The 9,292-nt window shown below is 47.3% G+C and overlaps 1 pseudogene; it reads left to right on the top strand.

The window, feature by feature from the left end:
• Positions 1 to 3,957: 3,957 nt before the first annotated feature.
• On the top strand, positions 3,958 to 6,629 carry LOC126080138 (sialic acid-binding Ig-like lectin 12; annotated as a pseudogene).
• The last annotated feature ends 2,663 nt before the right edge of the window (positions 6,630 to 9,292 follow it).

The raw sequence follows: 9,292 nt of genomic DNA, 5'->3' as shown, positions 1-9,292 counted from the left end.
TATAGTTTAGGAGGCTAGAAGTCCGAATTTAAGGTGCCAGCTCCAGGAGAAGGCTTCGTCTCTTCGCTGGCTCTGGAAGAACGTCTCCATCTCTTTGAGCTTCTGCTTCTGGGCAATCGTCATGTAGCTTGGCATCTCTCTCCCCAATCTCTGCTTTGCTCTCTTGTTTAATCACTTTCATATCTCAAAAATGATTGATTCTAGATACTCCCTATACAAATCATGCCTCATTAATATAACAAAGACATCCCATTCCCAAATGGGATTATAACCACAGGCATATAGGTTAGGATCTAGAACACATATTTTGGGGGGACATAATTCAATCCATAACAAACACCAATGCCCCAAGCCTAGGACTAATGTCCCTTTTTCTGTACTATAAGACCCCTCTGCTGAGTTGCAGACATTACCAAAGTCGGGACACAAACCTTCATCAGCACCACAAACAGCACCAGGGCCACTGCCAGGGATCCCTAGGAGCCAGAGTATGTCTCGGATACGATTTCTGGCCAGTGCAACTCATGTGCAGCCACCACTCATCTTACAGTGGAGGCTTGCATGTTGCTATGATCCTGAACCTGTTTCAGGGCAGCTTCCAGACTAAGATGCACTAGGAAGAAAGATCTGACAATATATTTCCAAAAATGAGCCAATGAAAACCCTATGAATCACAATGGTCCAATCTGCAACCGAACATGGGAATGGCACAGGACTGGGTAGCATTTTGTTCTGCTGTACATGGGGTCACCCTGAGTTAGGGGCTGACTCCATGGCAGCTAACAATAGAAAATGTCCTAGGCAGAGGGAGTACCCACGCTGGTCTCTGCCCTCACCTCTGCTGGGGCAGAGGTGGGGAGGGTCACATACAGAACCAGAGGACATGGTGGCTGGGTGAGGATTTCCAGCACAGAGGGAGAGTGAGTGGGATTAGAGACACAATTTCTGAGGGTCCAGGAATTCCCAGGACCTCAGGGACACCTACAGAAACTACATCCCTCATGATCGCCTGAGATGTTCACTATGTCTACTATGTACACTCTGCCCATCCCTCTCTGAGAACTCATCTCTCAGTTCAGAAGACCAAGGTCCCCACCTAGCCCCAGACTGTGCTTCCCTCATCACAGATTCCTCCTCTATGGCCCCACAGTTTGGCTTGCCTGTCCCTCAACCAGATTCTGTTCTCCTCAAAGACAAGGACTAGAAATGTCATATTCACCCCTTTTCTTGCAGCTCAAGGCAAAGCCGTGAGTGAATTTTATTTCATGGGGAGAATTGACTTTTCTCGCTGCTCAGATTAACATAAGGAGCTTCTCCTCTCCAGCCCTAGTGAATCCTGGGGTGACAAAAGTTCAAAAGAGGTGTAGACAGTCGTACATGGCTCAGGACAGTGTGTGATTTGGGGAAGTTTGCCCACTCTGGGCCTTGGCGTCTTCTTCTGCAAATTGGAGAAGTGAGACTAGAACTACAGCCCTGATGGTCTGTGGTTCTAAGTTCTTCTTTTTGCCTAGTTACCCATTACATTATCTGTAGTTTTCCAGTGCTTCTCTTACCCATTATTCTGCTTTTCTTTGCAATCTGGAGGCCTTGGGAAGCAGAATGGCCATGGTCCAACCCTTCTGTCCACAGAGATGTTGCAACTGACCCTGCTGTGAGAGAGTGGGCCAGGATTAGGGGCCCCTGTGGGGGTTGGGTATATTAGTTGTCTAGTGCTGCTGTAACAGAAATACCACAACTAGGTGACTTTAATGAGCAGAAATTAATTTTCTCACAGTTTAGGAGGCTAGGAGTTGGAAATCAGGGCACAGGATAGGGAAAGGCTGTCTCTGTCGCTCTGGGAGAAAATCCTTGTCTCCTTAAGGTTTTCTTCCTCAGTTCCTTGGTGATCTCCACTTGGCATCAATCTTTCCCCACTTGTGCTTCCTTACTTCCATGTCTAAGGATCCCTGGCTGCACAGTGGTTAAGCACTTGGCTGCTAACTGAAATGTCATGATTCGAACCCACCAGGTGCTCCACAGGAGAAAGATGTGGCAATTTGCTCCCTTAAAGATTTACAGCCTTGGAAACCCTATGGAGCAGTTCTACTCTGTCCTACAGGGTCACTACGAGTTGGAATCAACTTGAAGGGAAGGGGTTTTTAGTTGCGACTAATGTGAGCTAGGGGCTCCTTCAGGAGGAGTGGGAAGTGGAGGGGGCACATGGCGGGGTCTTGTGCTTGCAATGTTCAATTTCCTGCAAGGTGTTCATTTTGTTGTGAATCACTGGGTTGTTTTGGAGGCACTTTCCTGTATGTTTCTTATAATTCACCTTCGCCCCCCCAAAATACTTATGGTCTGAAGATGACCACCACTTCCTCCCCATGCCCCCAAACTAAAAAACCAAACCAATTGCTGTTGAAGTAATTCTGATTTATGAGGACCCCAACCTTGGGTGACAGAACTGTGCTCCATAGGGTTTTCAGTTGGAGCCCTGGTGGCTCAGTTGTTAAGCATTCTGCTGCTAACTGAAAGGTCTGCAGTTCGAATCCACCAGCTGCTCTAAGGGAGAAAGATTTGGCAGTCATCTTCCTTAAAGTTTACAGCCTTGGAAACCCTCTGGGGCAGGTCTACTGTTCCTTTCAGCGTCATTATGAGTTGGAATCTACTTGCTGGCAATGGGTTAATCTTACAGATGTGGGTCACCAGGCTTTTCTTCGAAGGCCCTGTGGGATGAGTTAGAACTTCCCACATTTCAATTAAGAGCTGTATGCTTTACTGTTTGAGCCCCCGCCACAGAGTTACAAATAATCTCCATATTCAGACGCATGTTCTTCTCCCACTGAATCTGAACCATCCCAATGGAGACAATTCCACAGCTGGAATCCTCTCGAGCCCTGGACTCTCAGGGGCAGCTAGACCTGCACAAGATAAGCCCTAGATGCTGGGCAGCTCCTGTCATGTTCTGGAGTAACGACAAATGTGGCCAATGAGACAGCAGCAGTAAGGAAGTTGGTCCTGGTGCCCAGATTGTGGAGATGAAGGGAAACCTGACCCTTTTGAAATTATCCCCTTCCCTTTTCCACTTTCTTCTCTACCGAGTCCTTGTGCAGATAACTTCAGCTCCAGTTGTCAGGGCTTCCTAGGCCTCAGGCTCTCTGTATGTCCTTGGTGACTATTAACATGTGGAATCCTGACCTCCACAGCCCAAGTCTAGACACTGTCCCCTCTGCCCCATCCGAGAATGAAATTTACAACCTGGGGGGAATGGCCTCACCCCTGCCCGTGTCCCCCTTTATAGCCCCTGTCACAGGAAGTTACAGATGCCAGAAGACATTTATCTCCCCTACATGGTGACTCCTGGAGGGCAGCATCGGGGTGTGTTGTGCAGAGAAGAGACACCCATCAAGTGTATACTGAAGGAGTGGATATGGAGAGAGGGAGTGGAAGCTGCCTCCTACACCCGCCAGGGCTGCCCCATCTCTCATGTGCCCTATCTCGCCTCCCGAGCCCCTCCTGGGAGTCACCCCACCAGGACTGACCCCCACAAACCCTAGAGCCCACAGCTTAGTGGATTTAATCCAGATGGAACCTGATTTCACATTGCAAACATGCCACCCTAGGGGAAGAACATCGACAGGGAAGAAAAAGATGGAGGCTGGTCCCTGCACTGGATGTGAACTTGAGCTAGTCTCTTGCTCCTTCTGGCCTCAGGATCCCACGAACGGACGTGTGAAGGTGATGGTTGGTCTCCAAGGGCAGACCAGCCCTGACAACATCTGGATCTGAGGTTCCTGCTCTGAGGATGGTCACTGGTCATCAGCCTGTCCTCACTTCCATCTTCCTCTTGGGGTTTTCTTTAAATCTTGAAGATCTTAGTTACCAGAGGTACAAACCCTGAGAAACAAACTTTTCCATGGGGAGACCTCTGTCTCCTGCTCAGACACGCTGCTGCTGTTGCTGCTGTCCCTACTCTAGGGGATGCTAGCAGCTAAGGGTCAGTCATGTGGGTCTTTGAGTGACTTCACGCTGCAAGTGCAGGGGCCAGTGAGGGTACAGGAGGGTCTGTGCATCCTTGTGCCCTGCACTGTCTTCTACTCCCACAAAGACTGGACTTACTCTGACCCAGCTTACAGCTACTGGTTCAAGGAAGGGGTCGATGTAAACAAGGATGCTTCAGGGGCCACAAACAAACAAGGTCAAGAAGTCCAGGAGGAGACCCAGGGCCAATTTTTCCTCCTTGGAAACACTGGGACTTGCAGCCGCTCCCTGAACATCAGAAACACCAGGATGCATGACTCAGGGTCATACTTTTTTCAGGTTGAGAGAGGAAATATGAAATTCACTTATAAATCAAACCAGCTCTCTGTGCATGTGACAGGTAAGGAACAGGTTCCAGGAGAGACCACAGGAGATGGTCATGGGACCCCCTATTCCTCATGCTGAGAGGGGATTGGGGTGAAGCGTGCTGGGCTCTGGGGGAGGAGCTGGGTAGAGTTCATGGGCATAACTTGGAATTCATCCCTCTTGACCCTGCTTCTCCCACTTTCCCACTAGCCCTGACTCAGACCCCTAACATTCACATCCTGGGGACCCTTGAGGCCACCCGCCCCAATAACCTGACCTACATTGCACCACGGGCTTGTAAGTGGGGAACTCCCCCCACCTTTTCCTGGACGGGAACCTGCATCAGCAGCCCCATGATCCCCAACTGCCCTGTGCTCACCCTCACCCCATGGCCCCAGGACCACCAACCTCACCTGCCAGCTGACCTTCCCTGAAGCAGGTGTGACTACAGAGAGGACTGTCCAGCTCAGCATGTTCTGTGAGTGCTGGGTGGGGACACTTGGGTCTCTGATGAGGGGTTCCTGAAGGCAGCAGGGCTGGGAGGGGGTCATGGCCTTGGACACTGTGTGCCACATTCTGAAATCTGTTCTGGAAGGGATCCAGGGAGATGTCTGCTTCCACCTCTTCCCCATATCAGCAGCTCCTGGGGATCGAGGGCCTGTGTCCACACCCCCACCCACCGACCCAATGCAGGTTGGTTGTGTCTTTCTGTCCTGTACTCTCTACTGAATGTGGCCATAACTGTCTTCCGAGGAAATGGCACAGGTAGGAAGCACCTCTCCTCCCTGGGGCTGTTGGGAGCTCGGACTGGGCCAGGATCTCCCACATCCTCCTGGACTTAATCTGGTCACAAGAGACCCCCTTATGGGGGAACCTGGGGTTCCTCTTCAAACTGAAATTTGAGGCCCCTTGTCATCCAACTCCTGGTGACTCCTCTAGCCTTGTCCTTTTATTTTCCCTAATAGTGTTTATGTAAGTCCTTTTGGAGAGGTAATATGTTCTCATGGCTGAAATTCAAAATGCACAGCAAAGTCTCTCCCCAGATGCCAGCTCACCTCTACAGAAGGGACAGGTGCCCTGGCTTTTCCACCTAATGTGTCCAAGAGGTCATTCAATGTCAGAAGTAAAGACCATCCTCGTTCCTGTCTCTCATTGTGCAGTATCCCCTGTATGGATGGGCTCTGGCTCCATGCACATCTTTTATTAATGAGAAAGGATGTCATTAAGTTTTCCACTAACAACAACAACAACAAAAAATGAATGCAACGCATAATCTTGTATCTTTTATCTATTTGTGTCTACTTTTACAGGTGCGTCTTGTCTGTGAAACAAACACTTAACAGCAAAGTGACTGGATTGTATGTTCTTTCTAATTTTGAGAGACGTAGCCAAACTGGAGTCTCTGGGTGGTACAACTGGTTAGGCACTCAACCACTAACCAAAATGTTGGTGGTTCAAACCCACTCAAAGGTGCCTCTGAATAAAGGACTAGCAATCTGGTTCCAAATGGTCTAAGTCTTGAAAACCCTATGGAGCAGTCCTACTTTGCACATATGGGGTTGCCATGATTCAGAATCGACCCAAAAGCAACTGGAAAAAAAAGGACCAAATTGTTCTCCATTGAAGCCAATCAAGTTTAAATTCCCAGTGAAAGTGTTTGTTTCTTCCCAGCCCCATCAACACAGTGTGGGGCGGAACCTTGGGATATTTATCAGTTTTATGTCCAAAATCCTTAGGTCAGTTGGTTGGGGGGAGATTCAGGCAGGATGCCTATTTACAGTCTTGAAGTAAAATCTCTCTCACTCTGGAAACCTCAGATTTTTGCTTTTAAGGCCATCAACAGATTGCATCAGGCCCACCCACATTGTGGACAGTAATGTGCTTTACTTTAGATCAACTGGCTTGAATGCTAATCATATGTAAATATCTTCATAGTGGAATCTAGGCCAGTGTTTGGCCAAATAAATGGCCACCGTAGCCTAGCCCTGGAGACACATAAAATTAATATCCCAGCTCCTTCTCAAGGCCCTTCTTGCAGTGTCTGTGCTTTCTTAGTCTAGGTCTCTGTGTGTGTCTGTCCCCCTCATCCTATCTCTTTCTGTATTCTCCCTCATTCTCTGGGCCTCTTTTTCTCTCTAGCTTTCAGAATCTCTGTCTGTCTCTTTCTAGGCTCCACCATCACAGAGAACGGTTTATTACCGTATGTCCAGGAGGGCCAGTATCTGTGTCTGGTCTGTGTCATCAGCAGCAACCCCCCTGGCAGGTTTAGCTGGGCCCAGGGCAGCCTAACCCTGAGCTCTTCCTAGCCCTTGAACCTGGGGTCCTGGAGCTGCCCAAAGTAGAATCTGGAGATAGAGGGGAATTCACCTGCCTGGCTCAGCACCCATTGGGTTCCAAGCATGTTTCTTTGAGTCTTTCTGTGCAGAGTGAGTTGCTGGGTATATGCTGAGGGAGGGAACCTGGTAGGGGTTTGTTTGGTCAGTGGAAGGGGTAGAGGCCAGGGGAGAGAACCTCCCGCATTCACTCCCCCAGGCAGCCCCACTTGCTGTCGCTGTGTATCTGTGAAGCAGAAGGGGTCCTGGCCCATGGTCTTCACCCTGATCGGGGGAGGTTCATGGGGCTGGCTTCCTTCTCACCTATGGCCTCACCTGGATCTGTTACACCAGGTGAGCACACCTGCCTTTCTTCATGGAAGCCCATTAATTGACTTCAAATTCCTGGAGTTAGAATTAAGGTAACTGACTCTGACTTGAGACCCTGGTTTCTCTGCAGGTGTGGAGACCCCTAGAAGAGCAGGACTGAGTCCCTCTCCTTCTCAAGACAGGACTGAGGTATGAACATGGAGCTGAGAAGAACAGACAGGGTCATCAGAATCAGCTTCTCCCTGGAAACACTCAACCCACACCCATTTCCCCTTGGAAGACAGGGCTCTGTGAACAGGCAAATGGCCCTTGTTATCAGGTCAAAGAGATCCTGGCACAGTACCTGCTGAAGCAATGTGGGTCCTAATCCTATTTGAGTGGAGTCTGTATAAAAGAGAACTGACACAGAGACAGGTATAGACAGAGGAAGGAAAGCCAGGTGACAATGGAGGCAGACACAGCTGCAAGCCAAGGCATTCCAAGGATTGCTGGGATCCATTAAAAGTTAGGACAGAGGCAAGGAACAGTTTCTCTCTTCTCAGACCCTCAGAAGAAATCAACATGGCGGAGAATCTGGTTTGAACTTCAAACCTCCAGAACTGTGGGTCAATAAATTTCTGTTTTTGAAAGCCACCACTTTGTGGTACAGGCAGTCCCCAGGTTACAAATGTTCAACTTACATAGAATCAGTGCTTAGAAGCCAAGCCCGTAAAAACTATTATATTAAAAATTAGAGGCATGTACAATGGTTAGTCATAGGGTGTTATTACAAAAGGGTGCTACTTTGTGATGTGCATCAAAACATTATTATTGCTATATTATGTAAAAATGCTTTACTGTATCTGAAAGTGTTTTTTTAATGTTTTTTATGAACGGAAAAGGTACACTATATACTAAGACAAACATTTGACTAATTGATGTTAGTTACAAACCATACCTAATTGTTCTGACTTACATACAAATTCGACTTAAAGACAGATGTAGGAACGGAACTAGTTGGTAATGTGGGACTGCCTGTATTTTGTTATGGCGGTCCTGGGAAACTGAAACAACTCCCAACTTTTCCCTATTAGCTATAACTTGTGTGGGCTATTTTTGCAGTATCTCCACTTCTCCCAGACCCTGGGAACCACTAATAAACTTTTGTCTTTATGCATTTGCTTCTTCTAGATATTTCATATAAATGGGCTCATACAGTGTTTGTTCTTTTGTGCCTACTTATTTCACTCACCGTGCTGTTTTCAAGGTTTATCTGTGTTGTAATGTGCACCAAGGCTTCGCTTCTCTTTATGGGTGAGTAATAGTCCATTGTATGTATGTTCCACATTTTGTGTATCCATTCATCTCTTGGTGGACACTTGAGTTTTTTCCACTGTCAGGTGTTCTTAATGTCTGTGCCTTGGAAGTCTCAGAACATCTTTTTCTCCATATTCTATCGGTCACAGCATCACAACTATGTCCTGATTCAAGCGGAGGAGAAAGAAACTCCCTCTTGTAATGGGACAAGCACCGTGTTTATATAGCAAGAAGTCAAATTGTTTGGGGCCATATTTCGTGACTAGATACCTTTTATGGATTGAACTGTGTTCTCCAAAAATATGTATTGTAAATCCTAATCTCTATAGCCATGGCTATAATCCCATTTGGGAATGGATTTTCTTTGTTATGTTGATAAGGCAGTGTTAGGGCAGTTGTGTGTCTTAAGTCAATTTCTTCTGAGATATAAAAGAATGCCTCATCTTGGCTGAACATGATTCTCAATGGTTTGGCTATTATGACATAGTTTGGGTTATGTAATGATGTAATCACCTTCATGATGAGATCTGCTATGAGCAGCCAATCAGTTGAAAGGGATTTTCCATGGGGGTGTGGCCTGCATCCAATATATATGGGGACTTTCTAGCAAAGCTGGCTGACTTTTGCTCTGCTCTGGATACTGCATTCGGCTCATCATCATCTGACCTCCAGTTCTTGGAACTTGAGTCAGCAGTCCAGTGTTTTACCTGCTGATCTTGGATTTGTCAGCCCCTGCAGCTATGTGAATCCCAAAGTCTCCAGCCAGACACCTGAAGCATGGACTTGGATCCATATATTAAATATATATAAAGCTCTTAACCACTGTGCCAAAGGACTCCATGTACATATATATATGTATATATACATACATGTACATATACATGTATGTAAATATATAGATATATCCCCCTCCCCCCCCACTGGTTTTGCCTCTCTAGAGAATGCAGCCTAAGACAAAGAGCCAATTAGGGAAGAAGCAAAAACATAGTTGGGGGAAGATTAATGCCAAGTCACATGAAATCTCCAAGGAG

The sequence above is a fragment of the Elephas maximus genome, chromosome 7 (assembly GCF_024166365.1).
Source record: "Elephas maximus indicus isolate mEleMax1 chromosome 7, mEleMax1 primary haplotype, whole genome shotgun sequence".
In the NCBI taxonomy this organism is placed as follows: Eukaryota; Metazoa; Chordata; class Mammalia; order Proboscidea; family Elephantidae; genus Elephas; species Elephas maximus.
Note: the sequence above shows the minus strand (reverse complement) of the source record. Positions and strands in the feature narration are given on the sequence as shown.